The following is a 12,522-nucleotide window of genomic DNA, read 5'->3' on the forward strand; positions in this document are numbered from 1 at the left end:
ATATAAACCAAAATGCTAAGCTTCCTTGCCTTTTATTTTCTTCCATAATACCTGACTGGCAAAATACCAACTCTAGATTGTTTCTCCAACATGTGTCATCTTCATATCTGTTCTAAAAACTGCTAGTGTCTAGGGCAACATTGTATAGATGTGTGTGGAAAACTGTAAATTCATGAGCAATAGCATCAACTGATATTTCTAATAAATTTTTATTGCTGTCGTATGTACCTTCGGCAATCACTATTTCAAACCAAATCTGAAATCTTGACCCTCTGCCCTTGCTCAGCTCACTCTCAGAATTGATGTGCATTTCACAGAGAAAATAAAACTATCAGATAGAATTTACATCAATATCTATAAACCTATCTCTCTCTGGACCTTTTTTATCTTTTTCTTTCAATGTCTTACCCTCCTATTACTTTTTTTTTCTTTTTACTTTAGGAAATAGCCAACTGTTTTATGAAAGAGTTCTTCTATTCTGTGGTCTATATACTCAACATTCATCCATTTCTTAATGCACAGAAATTAGATAACCTCTCTCCTTGACTGCACTAAAATTCCTGTAGAAGTTGAGTTATGTCCACTAAACACAAGGGGTGCCTCTCAGTCCTTTACTGTGCCAGGCAATAGGCATATTTGTGAGAAGCTGACTTCATTTAACTTCCTTTATCACTCCTTTTAAATCATGAGCATTCATTTTTGTCCTAAAATTATTAATTTTTGCTCTCTTCATTGTCCAAAAATGTGGAACTCAACAACATAGAACATGAAAGTCAGGGTCAGGTAACTATCATGTTAAGAGAGGGCCATAGTGTCACATGTTACTCATATTAAAATGAGTGTAAAAGTGATCAATGGATTTAATGACAAGGAAGTTATTGCAAACTTCAAATGTCAGTAGAGTGTGAACATCAGAATTAAGGTATTCTGAGTATAAAAAAAGAGACATTTAATTTTCAAATCTACTAAGTACCTGTTTAACATTGATAGGATTCTGAAAACCTCAAGTCTTATAACCCTTACCTTTGTGTAAAACAGTGTTAAAATCATTCATCACTATGGCTCCTACATTAAAAATTATCAGAATAAATTTGTGAACTTAGGGAAAAATTATTTTGCAAATGAACATACTTAAATAATTATGGTAAGACAACAGGGTTAAGTGAGGAGATTTACCTAGACAACCCAGGATAGAATTAATAACCACCAAGTTTATTGGGCCTTGTCTGATCTTGTCCCTTCCTACATTTCCACCTCAATTTTGATAAATTCTGGTTCCATTAGCCCTATTATTGTGCCTCAAAAGTTTTATAACCTTCATAAGGTCTTCAGAAATGAACATCTTTCTAACTTGATTGCTTTTTCTCCTCAATTTCATTTTAAAAAATGTATCATTTTTCATAAAGAGTCCAAGTCCTGAAAATTAGAATTTACAAAAAATATACTGAGAAGTTGTTCTCAAATTGGCATCTAGGACAGTTTGGGATATTTTTTTAACTATTATTTAATTTATTATTTTTTTCATTAAGTGAGAGAAGAGGAGGCAGAAAGACAAACTCCAGCATATGCCCAGACCAGGAATCACCCAGCAAGCCCTCTATGGGGCAATAATCAGCATATCTGGTGCAGTTTCTCTGTTGCTCAACAACAGAGTTAGTTTTAGTGCCTTTAGTGCCTGAGATTGAAGACCACAGAAACATCCTAAGTGCAGGCTGAGCCATAGCTGCAGGAAAGTAAGAGTAAGTGAGAGAGAGAAGGGGAGGGGGAAGGGTGGAGAAGTAGATGGTCACTTCTCCTGTGTGCCCTGATGAGGAATTAAACCCAGGACTTCCACACACCAGGCTGGCAATCTTCCACTGAGACAACTGGCCAAGGCCTCATTTTATTTTTTTCAATTACAATTTACATTCAATATTATTTTGTATTAGTTCCAAATAGTTCCAGGTGTACCACATAGTGGTTAGAGAATCATATTCCCCTTGATATCTACATACCTTGTACAATGTATGGGTATTACAATATTATTGAGATTTTGGATTCTTAAAAATGAGAATGTTCTCTTAGAGGAATTTAGAAAAGATACCTCTCAAGTTACTCATATTATTCTGGGTCCTTATAATTACCAGGGAAATAATAAGGTAATCAAAGCATATCACTACAGATACAATGCAGTGACTATTACCAGAATGTGTCCTTGATCTTGCAGTGCTAGCTAGGTCCTGGGAAGAATTGAATTAGAGGATTCCAAGATGGCAACAGAGGAGGTAGACCTACAAACTGCCACCTCTCAGGACCAAACTGGATTACAAATTAAGAACTATCATCATGAGAAACCAGCTTTGGACTTAAAAAAAAGACTCAAAAACCAAGGAGCACAGAAGAAACCACGAGACCAGTAGAAAGTGCAGGAATGCAGTGGGGGCTCCCCTACTCCCAGGAGTGAGGGGTGGCTGAGAGTCCAGAGGTATTCTCATGGCAGGGAGAGAGACCCTGGGAGGCAGGGGTCCTCAGCCCCATGAACAGAGCCCTAGCCTAGAGACCCAGAGAGTGGAGGAGACAGCTTGATAGCATTGAGTGGGAGAAGAACAGGATTTGAGTCTGTGGGAAACAGCTTGTGAAGGATTGAATGCAGCCTTAAAGGGTCAGCACAGAAAATCTCACTCACAGACACTTACCTGAAGCTCCGGGGATGAGGAGAGCTGAGAGGACTGGTCTTGTGTGATGAGAGTGGGGGAATCATGACAAAGGGACACAAATGGTCATGGCAAAAACAATACCTGTGCTGAGTCATTCTCTAGTACTGAGGTGACAATAGGCAGGGGGAGGGGCATTCCTTCCAACCAGCACAAGCCTAGTGTAAGGCCAATAGACCCACCTCCAAAAAGCTCTCCAGCTCCAATCAGTGTGAAAGGCCATTTGGAAAGGAAGAAAAATGGAGAGGGGCAGTGACTCAGGATTCCAGGGAGACCTGAGCTATACCTTCTCCTTCTGATATGGAGAAAGTGCCTCTCCCCCCAGAGAGTACCTTGGCAGACCACACCTTCTGGTTCTCAGAAATCACATCCACCGCATTCCTGTGTGTACTTACCATACAGAAAAAAAGGCCTGGATAGAGTTTCATCTGTGGCCAAAGAGCAAGATACGCCCACTACAACCCCCATCCTAATAACATAAGTTTCCTGCTGGGCTCAGTAAACAAAAAACACAGAAATTAAGACTTTTAGGTGGCTCAACTTGTTAGGAAGAATTAAAATCTGAAGAAAACCAGCAGAAGCTGAAGGATTAAGCCCTGGTGGGGAGGCCGACTTCCCTGAACCAACCCTAACTGCCCTAACCCAAAAAGCATGCAAACTGCACCCAGAAAAAATGGGAAGACAGAGAAATGTAATTCAAATGAATCAACAAGAGAAATCCCCAGGAAAAGAACTAAATGAGGTGGAATTGGATGGAAGTAACCAAATTACCAGATGCAAAGTTTAAAATAATGATTGTTAGGATGCTTAAGGATCTTAGAACTACAATAGATGGCCATAATGAGCACCTACATAAAGAAATAGCAAGCATCAAAAGAGACATTGAAATCATAAAAAAGAATCAATAAGAAATGACAATTACAATATCAGAAATGAAGACTACACTAGAAGGAATCAACAGCAGGCTGGATGAGCAGAGGATCAAATCAGAGACTTAGAGAGCAAGATAAATGAAAACACAGAAACAGAGGAGCAAAAAGAAAAGAGGCTCAAAAGTCTGAGAAAACTATAAGAGAACTCTGTAACAATATGAAGAGAAATAATATCAGCATCATAGGATTCCTAAAGGAGAAGAGAAAGATCAAGGGATAGATAACTTTTGAAGAAATCATAGCTGAAAAATTTCCTAAATTGATAAAAAAAAAAGTCACACAACTTTAAGAAGCACAGAGTCCCAGTATTGAGGAACCCAATGATGCCTACATCAAGACACATCATAATTAAAATACCAAAGTTAAAAGATAAAGAAAGAATACTAAAAGCTGCAAGAGAAAAGAAGTCAATTATTTATAGAGGAGCCCCATAAGGATAACATCTGACTTTTCAACAGAAACACTTGAGGCCAGAAGGGAATGACAAGAAATATTCAAAGTAATGCAAAACAAGAGCCTACAACCAAGACTTTTTTATCCAGAAAGGCTATCAATTAAAATTGAAGGAGAAATAAATAGCTTCCCAGACAAAAAAAAACAAAACCCAAAACAACAACAACAAACTCAGGGAATTCATTACAACCAAGCCAGTACTGCAAGAAATATTAAGGGGCTTTCTATAGAAAGAGCAAAGGAAAAAAGAAATAAAAAAGAGAGGATAAAAAATTTAAAGAATAAAATGGCAATATACAACAACATATCAATAATAACTTTAAATGTAAATGGATTAAGTGCTCCAATCAAAAGATATAGGGTAGCTGCTTAGATAAGAAAACAAGACCCATACATATGCTGTTTACAAGAAACCCACCTCAGAACAAAAGATACACATCATAGACTGAGAGTAAAAGGATGGAAAAAAATATTTTATGCAAACAAAAAGGGAAAAAAAAGCTGGGGTAGCAATACTAATATCTGACAAAATAAACTTTAAAACAAAGTAAGAGATAAAGAAGGTCACTACATACTGATAAAAGGAGCATTAAAACAGGAAGATATAACCATTATAAATATATATGTGCCTAATATAGGAGCACCTAAATATTTATATATAAAGCTGATTTTGATGGACATAAACAGCGAGATCAACAGCAATGCTATAATAGTAGATTTTAATACCCCACTAACATCAATGGATAGCACCTCCAGACAGAAAATAAACAAAGAAACAGTGGCCTTAAATGACACACTAGATCAACTGGATTTAATATTGTAGATATATTCAGAACCTTTCACCCCAAAGCAGCAGAATATATATTCCTTTCAAGTGCTCATGGTACATTCTCTAGGATAGATCACATATTAGGACACAAAACAAGTCTTTACAAATTAAGATGATTGAAATCATATCAAGCACCTTCTCTGATCATGTCGACATGAAACTAGAAATCAACTACAATAGAAAAACTGAGAAACATTCAAACACTTGGAGACTAAATAACATGCTATTAAATAATGAATGGGTTAAAAATGAGATAAAAAAAGAAATAAAAAACTACCTTGAAATGAAAATGAACATAAAACAACTCAAAATTTATGGGACACAGTAAAACCAGTCCTGAAAGGGAAGTTCATAGCATTATAGGCCTACCTTAAGAAGCAAGAATAAGCTCAAATTAACAACTTAACCCTGAACCTAAAAGAACTAGAAAAAAACCAGCAAGTTAAAACCCGAGGAAGTAGAAGGAAGAAAATAATAAAGATCAGAGTGGAAATAAATGACATAGAGGCAAAAAACAATACAGAAGATCAATGAAACCAACAGCTAGTTATTTGAAAAGGTAAGCAAAATTGATGAACTTTTAAACAGACTCACCAAGAAAAAAAGACAGGGCTCAAATAAATAAAATTAGAAATGAGAGTGGAAAAGTAACAACTGACACAGCAGAAATTCAATGGATTGTTAAGAAAAATACTATGAAGAACTGTATGCCAAAAAATTGGACACATAGATGAAATAGATAAATTCCTTGAAACATATAATCATTCAAAAATCAATCTGGAAAAATCAGAAAACCTAAACAGACCAATTACAACAAATGAGATTGAAACAGTTATCAAAAAAATTCCCAACATCAAAATTCCTGGGCCCGATGGCTTGACAGGTGAATTTTACCAAATATTCAAAGAAGACCTAACTTTTTTTTTTTTTTCCCTGAAGCTGGAAACGGGGAGAGACAGTCAGACAAGACTCCCGCATGCGCCCAACCGGGATCCACCCGGCACGCCCACCAGGGGCGACGCTCTGCCCACCAGGGGGCGATGCTCTGCCCCTCCAGGGAGTCGCTCTGCCACAACCAGAGCCACTCTAGCGCCTGGGGCCGAGGCCAAGGAGCCACCCCCAGCGCCTGGGCCATCTTTGCTCCAATGGAGCCTTGGCTGCGGGAGGGGAAGAGAGAGACAGAGAGGAAGGAGGGGAGGGGGTGGAGAAGCAAATGGGCACTTCTCCTATGTGCCCTGGCCGGGAATCGAACCTGGGTCCCCCGCACGCCAGGCCGACGCTCTACTGCTGAGCCAACCGGCCAGGGCCGAAGACCTAACTTCTATTCTTCTCAAGATATTTCAAAAAATTCAAGAGGAGGGAAAACTTCCAAACTCCTTTTATAAGGCAAACATAATCCTCATTCCAAAACCAGGCAAAGACAATAAAAAGAAAGAAAATTATAGGTCAATATCCCTGATAAACTTAAGATGCTAAAATTCTCAAAAAATAAAAAAATATTAGCAAATTGAATCCAGCAATACATGAAAAAATCATACATAATGGTCAAGTGGGATTTATTCTGGGGTGGCAAGGCTGGTACAATATTCACAAATTAATCAATGTGACTCATCACATAAACAAAAGGAGGTTAAAAAACACAATATAATATCTATAGATGCAGTAAAAGCATTTGATAAAATCCAGCACCCATTTATGATTAAAATTTTCAGCAAAGTGGGAATATAGGGAACATACCTCAACATGATAAAGGCCATCTATGACAAACCCACATCCATCATCATACTCAATGGGCAAAAATTAAAAGCAATCTCTTTACGAACAGGAATAAGGCAGGGGACCCCCTTTCACCACTCTTATTCAACATAGTTCAGGAAGTCCTAGCTGCAACAATCAAACAACAAGAAGAAATAAAAGGCATCCAAATTGGAAAAGAAGTAAAACTTTCATTATTTGCTGATAATATGATACTATACATAGAAAATCCTAAAGTCTCAGTCAAAAAACTACTGAAACTGATAAATGAATTTAGCAAGGTGGCAAGGTATAAAATCAATATTCAAAAATCAGTGGCATTTATATATACCAACAATGAACTGTCTGAAAGAGAAATTAAAGTAATAATCCCCTTCACTTATGCACCAAAAAAATAAAGTAGCTAGGAGTAAATTTAACAAAGAAAGTTAAAGACCCATACTAGGAAAATTATAAAACAAATCAAGAAAGATAAAAAAAGTGGAAGAATAAACATCATTAAAATGTCTATACTACTCAAAGTAATCATAGTTTTAATGCTCTCTCTATTAAAACACCAATGTCATACTTCAAAGATATAGAACAAATATTCTAAAAATTTATATGGAACCAAAAAAGAACATGAATAGCATCAGCAATCTCAAAAAAGAAAAAATGAAGTGGGTGGTATCATACTTCCCGATATCAAATTATACTACAAGGCCATTGTACTCAAAACAGCTTGGTACTGGCATAAGAACAGGCATATAGATCAATGGAACAGAACAGAGAACCCAGAAATAAACTCACACCTTTATGGCCAATAGATATTTGACAAAGGAGGTAAGAGCATATAATGGAGTAAAGACAGTCTTTTTAACAAATGGTGCTGGAAAAATACGATAGGTACTTGCAAAAAAATGAATCTAGACCACCAATTTATACCATTCACAAAAATAAACTCAAAATGGATAAAAGACTTAAATGTAAGTTGTGAAATCATGATCATCTTAGAAGAAAAGATAGGCAGTAAGCTCTCTGATATCTCTCACAGTAATATATTTACTGATTTATCTCCATGGGCTAGTGAAATAAAGGACAGGATGAACAAATGGGATTATATCAAACTAAAAAGCTTTTGCATAGCAAAAGACACCATGAACAAAAGAAAAAGACAACCCACACAATGGGAGAACATATTTGCTAACACGTCTGATAAGGGGTTAGTAACCAAAATCTATAAAGAACTTGTGAAACTCAGCATTAGAAAAGTAATCCAATCAAAAATTGGGCAAAGGAAATGAATAGACACTTCTCCAAACAGGACATACAGATGGCCAATGGGCATATGAAAAAATGTTCAACATCAGTAATCATTAGAGAAATGCAAATTAAAACCACAATGAGATACCACCTCACACCTGTCAGAATGGTGCTCATTAAGAAAACAACACATAATAAGTGCTGGCGAGGATGTGGAGAAAAGGGAACCCTCCTGCACTGCTGGTGGGAATGCAGACTGCTGCATCTACTGTGGAAAACAGTATGGAGATTCCTCCGAAAATTAAAAATGAAACTGCCTTTTGACACAACTATCCCACTTTTAGGAATATATCCTAAGAATAACAAATCACTGATTGAAAAGAATAAATGTACCCTCATGTTTATGGCAGCATTGTTTACAATGGCTAAGATCTGGAAACAGCCCAGTGTCCATCAATAGACCAGTGATTTAAAAAGTGATTTACATATATACAATTGAATACTATGTAGCCACGAAATAAGGAAATCTTACTCTTTACGACAACATGGATGGAGCTGGCGTCTATTTTACTAAGTGAAATAAACCAGGCAGAGAAAAAAATATCCATATGACCTCATTCATATGAGGAATCCAATGAACAATGTGAACTGAGGAATGGAAGAGAAGCAGAGAAGGGGTCAAAGAGTCCAGAGGAAAAGCGTTCAGAGGGAAAGGGGATGAGAGGTGTAGATCAAAGAAAGGAAAGCCATCAGTGAAAGTATATACATATACTGATATAACATAGAGAGATAGAGGGCAGCATAGTAAATCCTGGAGGGAGAAGGGGAAGGCAGTGGGAGGAGGGGGAAAAAGGGGGTATCAAGGAGAACACAAGGGGAGAGGGGAGATATATTCAGGGGACACTTGTAACTATGTAAACACAACAAATTAAAATCAACAAAAAAATTTATTTAAGCACACACACACACAAAAGCATATCACTACAAAATATCAAAAAACAGAACAGAAGGCAAAAAGAGTATGAAAGGGAGATAAAAAGCTACTAGACATACAGGAAACAAAATAGCAACAGTAAGTTCTTCCTAATTATTAGTTATTTCAAGTATATATGGATTAAGCTCCTCAATGAAAAGACAAAGTGGCTAAATCAACAAAATACTAAATTATTGTATGTTATTAAGACAAAGCACTGTAGTAACAAAGAAAATTTAATGAGGGAATATACTTTTAATTGAGCCCTCAGCAATTATCCTTTTTAAAAAAGAGATATTTAATCTAAATATTACAGTTGGTAGAAAAGTCAATCTATATTCTCAAATATCTAATACTTTTTAATACCATTATAGAATAGATAATTCAAGAAAGAGCTTAAAAATAACTAGATGAGGATACATTGATTATTACATTATAAAATAGTTACCTGCTTGACCAGGCAATGGTGCTAGAACTGGGATGCAGAGAACCCAGGTTTGAAACCCCAAGGTCTCTGGTTGGGTATGGGTTCATTTGGTTTGAGCACATCTCATCAGCTTGAACCCAAGGTCACTGTTTGAGCAAGGGGCCACTTGGGCTACTGTAATCTCCCACTCAAGGCACATGTGAGAAAGTAATCAATGAACAACTAAGGTGCCGCAACAAAGAACTGATGCTTCTCATCTCTCTCCCTTTCTGTCTGTCCTTATCTGTTCCTCTATCTTTGTCTCAAAAAATGAATAAAATAAAATAATTACCTGATTGTATGTTAAGATGACCTAATTCTACTCATTGGTAGTGCTGACTCTCAAAGAAATATTAGAAACTAAAAAAATTTTGGACTTTTAAAAACCATATAACATGTTGCTTCAACTTAATGAAATACTTTGATCCAAATACAAAAGTGATCAAGCAGATTAATAATTTGAAGGATGATTATATTGCTTAAATATACATATGTATTTGGGAGAACATATAAATATGGTTCTTATTGTGTTTCATAATTTTTAAAATATTAAAAGTTGCTGACTGAAATGAAATTTCTGAAGTGTGCCACAGTACTCAGTTATTAATACTGCATATTGAATATTTCAACAACTCAAGTAAGATATAAAATAAATGCTAGTGGCCTTGGCTAGTGTTTCAATAGAGAAAACATCAGGCTGGTTTATGGATGTCCCAGGTTTGATTCCTGGTCATGGTACACAGGAGAAGTAACCATCTGCTTCTCCCCATTGCCTCTTCTCCTGCTCTCCCTCTTCACCTCCTACAGCCAGTGGCTTGATGGGTTCTGTATAGCTCTGGGCACTGAGGATAGCTCTATTAGAGTGCATCAACCTCAGGCACTAAAAATAGCTCACTACTCAAACATTAGCCTCAATGGGGGTTGCCAGGTCCTGATAAGGTTGTATGAGGGAGTCTGCTTCACGATGTCCTCACCTCTCACCTATAAAATATAAAATAAAATAAAATAAAATAAAATAAAATAAAATAAAATAAAATAAAATAAATGCTCATCAAATTTGTAAATCAATGAAACTTGAATGGAAGAAATAATAGTTTAAATAAAAGATTAAAGATTTTAAAATATCTTCTTTGAACTTCAAATAAAAGATTTATTTCATAGTAAACTGAGTATAGGTTAATAATGCAATATGAGCAATAAAACACCCAAATGTGTTGTACATTGTATCATTAGAGATGAAGGACAGACTGGTTAAATTTTACTCTAAGGGTCAAATGTACTTGACATACTACATTTAAGGGCATACTGCATTTAGAACACCAGAATGTCTGTATTGTTTTGAAAACCCCTACCTAACACTAAAAGAGTTTAGTTGCATCTATTATTAGTGAAGTGGCTTTAAACTCAAAGATAAGAGTGTCATTAATAACAAGAAAAGTTTCTTACTTATAGTAGGAGAAAACCACTGAGAAAATGTATAGAGAAGGTTCTCATATGGAAGATGAACAAGACATTCTTTTTGTATAGCAATAGGGTAGCAACATATAGCTTGCTTATTTAGCACAAAGTTTAATTATGTGGAATGATAAGAGATAAGTTTAATGGGGTGTTAAATCAAAAGAGAAACATATTAGTGGGGAATCATAAACATTTATTCAATTTGATGGAGAAGCCTTTTATGGGTGATATGATTTCAAAAGTTATTTAAATTATAGATCTAAGAGGAATACCAACTGTACAAAAGGTGGAATAGGAAAACATAGGAAAAAAAGTGTGCAAAAGATAGTGTGGTGACTTAAAGGAAAAGAACTGATTAATTAAATTTAAAAGTTAATTAGAGGATGAAATGGAGGCTTTGAGAAGTAAAGATAAATACCCATTAGAGAAGGTCAGTAAGAAGAACAAAATTACTGACCTGGGAGAAACAAGCTCCACTGTGAAGAGGCAGTACGGATACCCACATTGCATAGTGGGTGGGCTCGGGAAAAGCTGGGGGCATGGAATCTGAGAAGAAGGAAAAGTTTGTAAGTGTTCAGGACATCAAAATCCTTTAAAAATCCAGAGTATTTGCTTATCTTGTTTTCAAATACATTCTTAAATGTAAATTTAATACTGAAAAATGTCCTAAGTGTAAACATTTATGTTTTCTATTTTAAGACATAACTCGAGACACTGCGTAAAGATATCACAAATTTTAAAAGGGTATAAGATCGATTTTGTCATTTATTTACCTACTAATTTATCTTCAGCAAGGACTGTTTGCTTTGTGGAAAACTTTTAAGGAACATAATGTGAGACATAGTCTTTGTAACAGTTCCTATAATGATCATCTACACTCCTGAAGTTAGTGAGCATCTTGGAGTTAGATCACCTTGAAGAACATTTAGAGTAACCATCTTCAAACAGCAGAATATCACCTATATCAGCATCACATTTGTTCACCCACCCTCTGCTTAAATGGTGTTATTAACTCAGTTGAAATTAGTATCCACTTTCACATAATTATGTTGATGCATCTTATTCCTTTATTTTATAAATATCACTTAAAACAAATTCACATAATTTTAATAAACAAATTTGCCATCAAACTAAAATGTATTTTGAGAGTAAAAAATAAAATTCATAAATGCTACTGATAATTCAAAGTTGAAATTCAGAGTTTTCTTATTTTCATTCAAAATAAATTTTTCTCCTAGAGAAAATTTCTTCATCTTGTCCCCAATAACAAGACTTAGTTCCTCAGAACAGTGGTTTTTAATATTTTTAATGTTTTTGAATTGTTGTAAAGTTATTTCCATAATTTAAAAAATGTTGAAATCTATGTGCTTTTATTGAAAAAAAATGGTCGTATGATTAAGGTTTGCATATACTATCACTAGAATAGCAAATTAACTGAATTCCTTTGTGAGTGTGGAGTTAAGAATTTCTATTTTCAATGTACATGGAGTTGAAATCTTCCCACTAGATCAGTTTAGAGAAAAAGATTGATTTCACTGTTTACTAGACCATTTCCAATTTCTCTCTTTGGGTCATCTTTTTCTCCTATGGACATAAATTGTCAAGATAATGATGGTCTTTATCAGAATGAACATTTGATAAAGTACAGTGTTATTACTCATTCTAGATAACTTTGAAATAAACTCGTTCATACAAGTGAGTATTTCCTTTGTTCCTAATGT

This window comes from Saccopteryx bilineata, chromosome 6, assembly GCF_036850765.1.
Source record: "Saccopteryx bilineata isolate mSacBil1 chromosome 6, mSacBil1_pri_phased_curated, whole genome shotgun sequence".
NCBI classification, from domain to species: Eukaryota; Metazoa; Chordata; class Mammalia; order Chiroptera; family Emballonuridae; genus Saccopteryx; species Saccopteryx bilineata.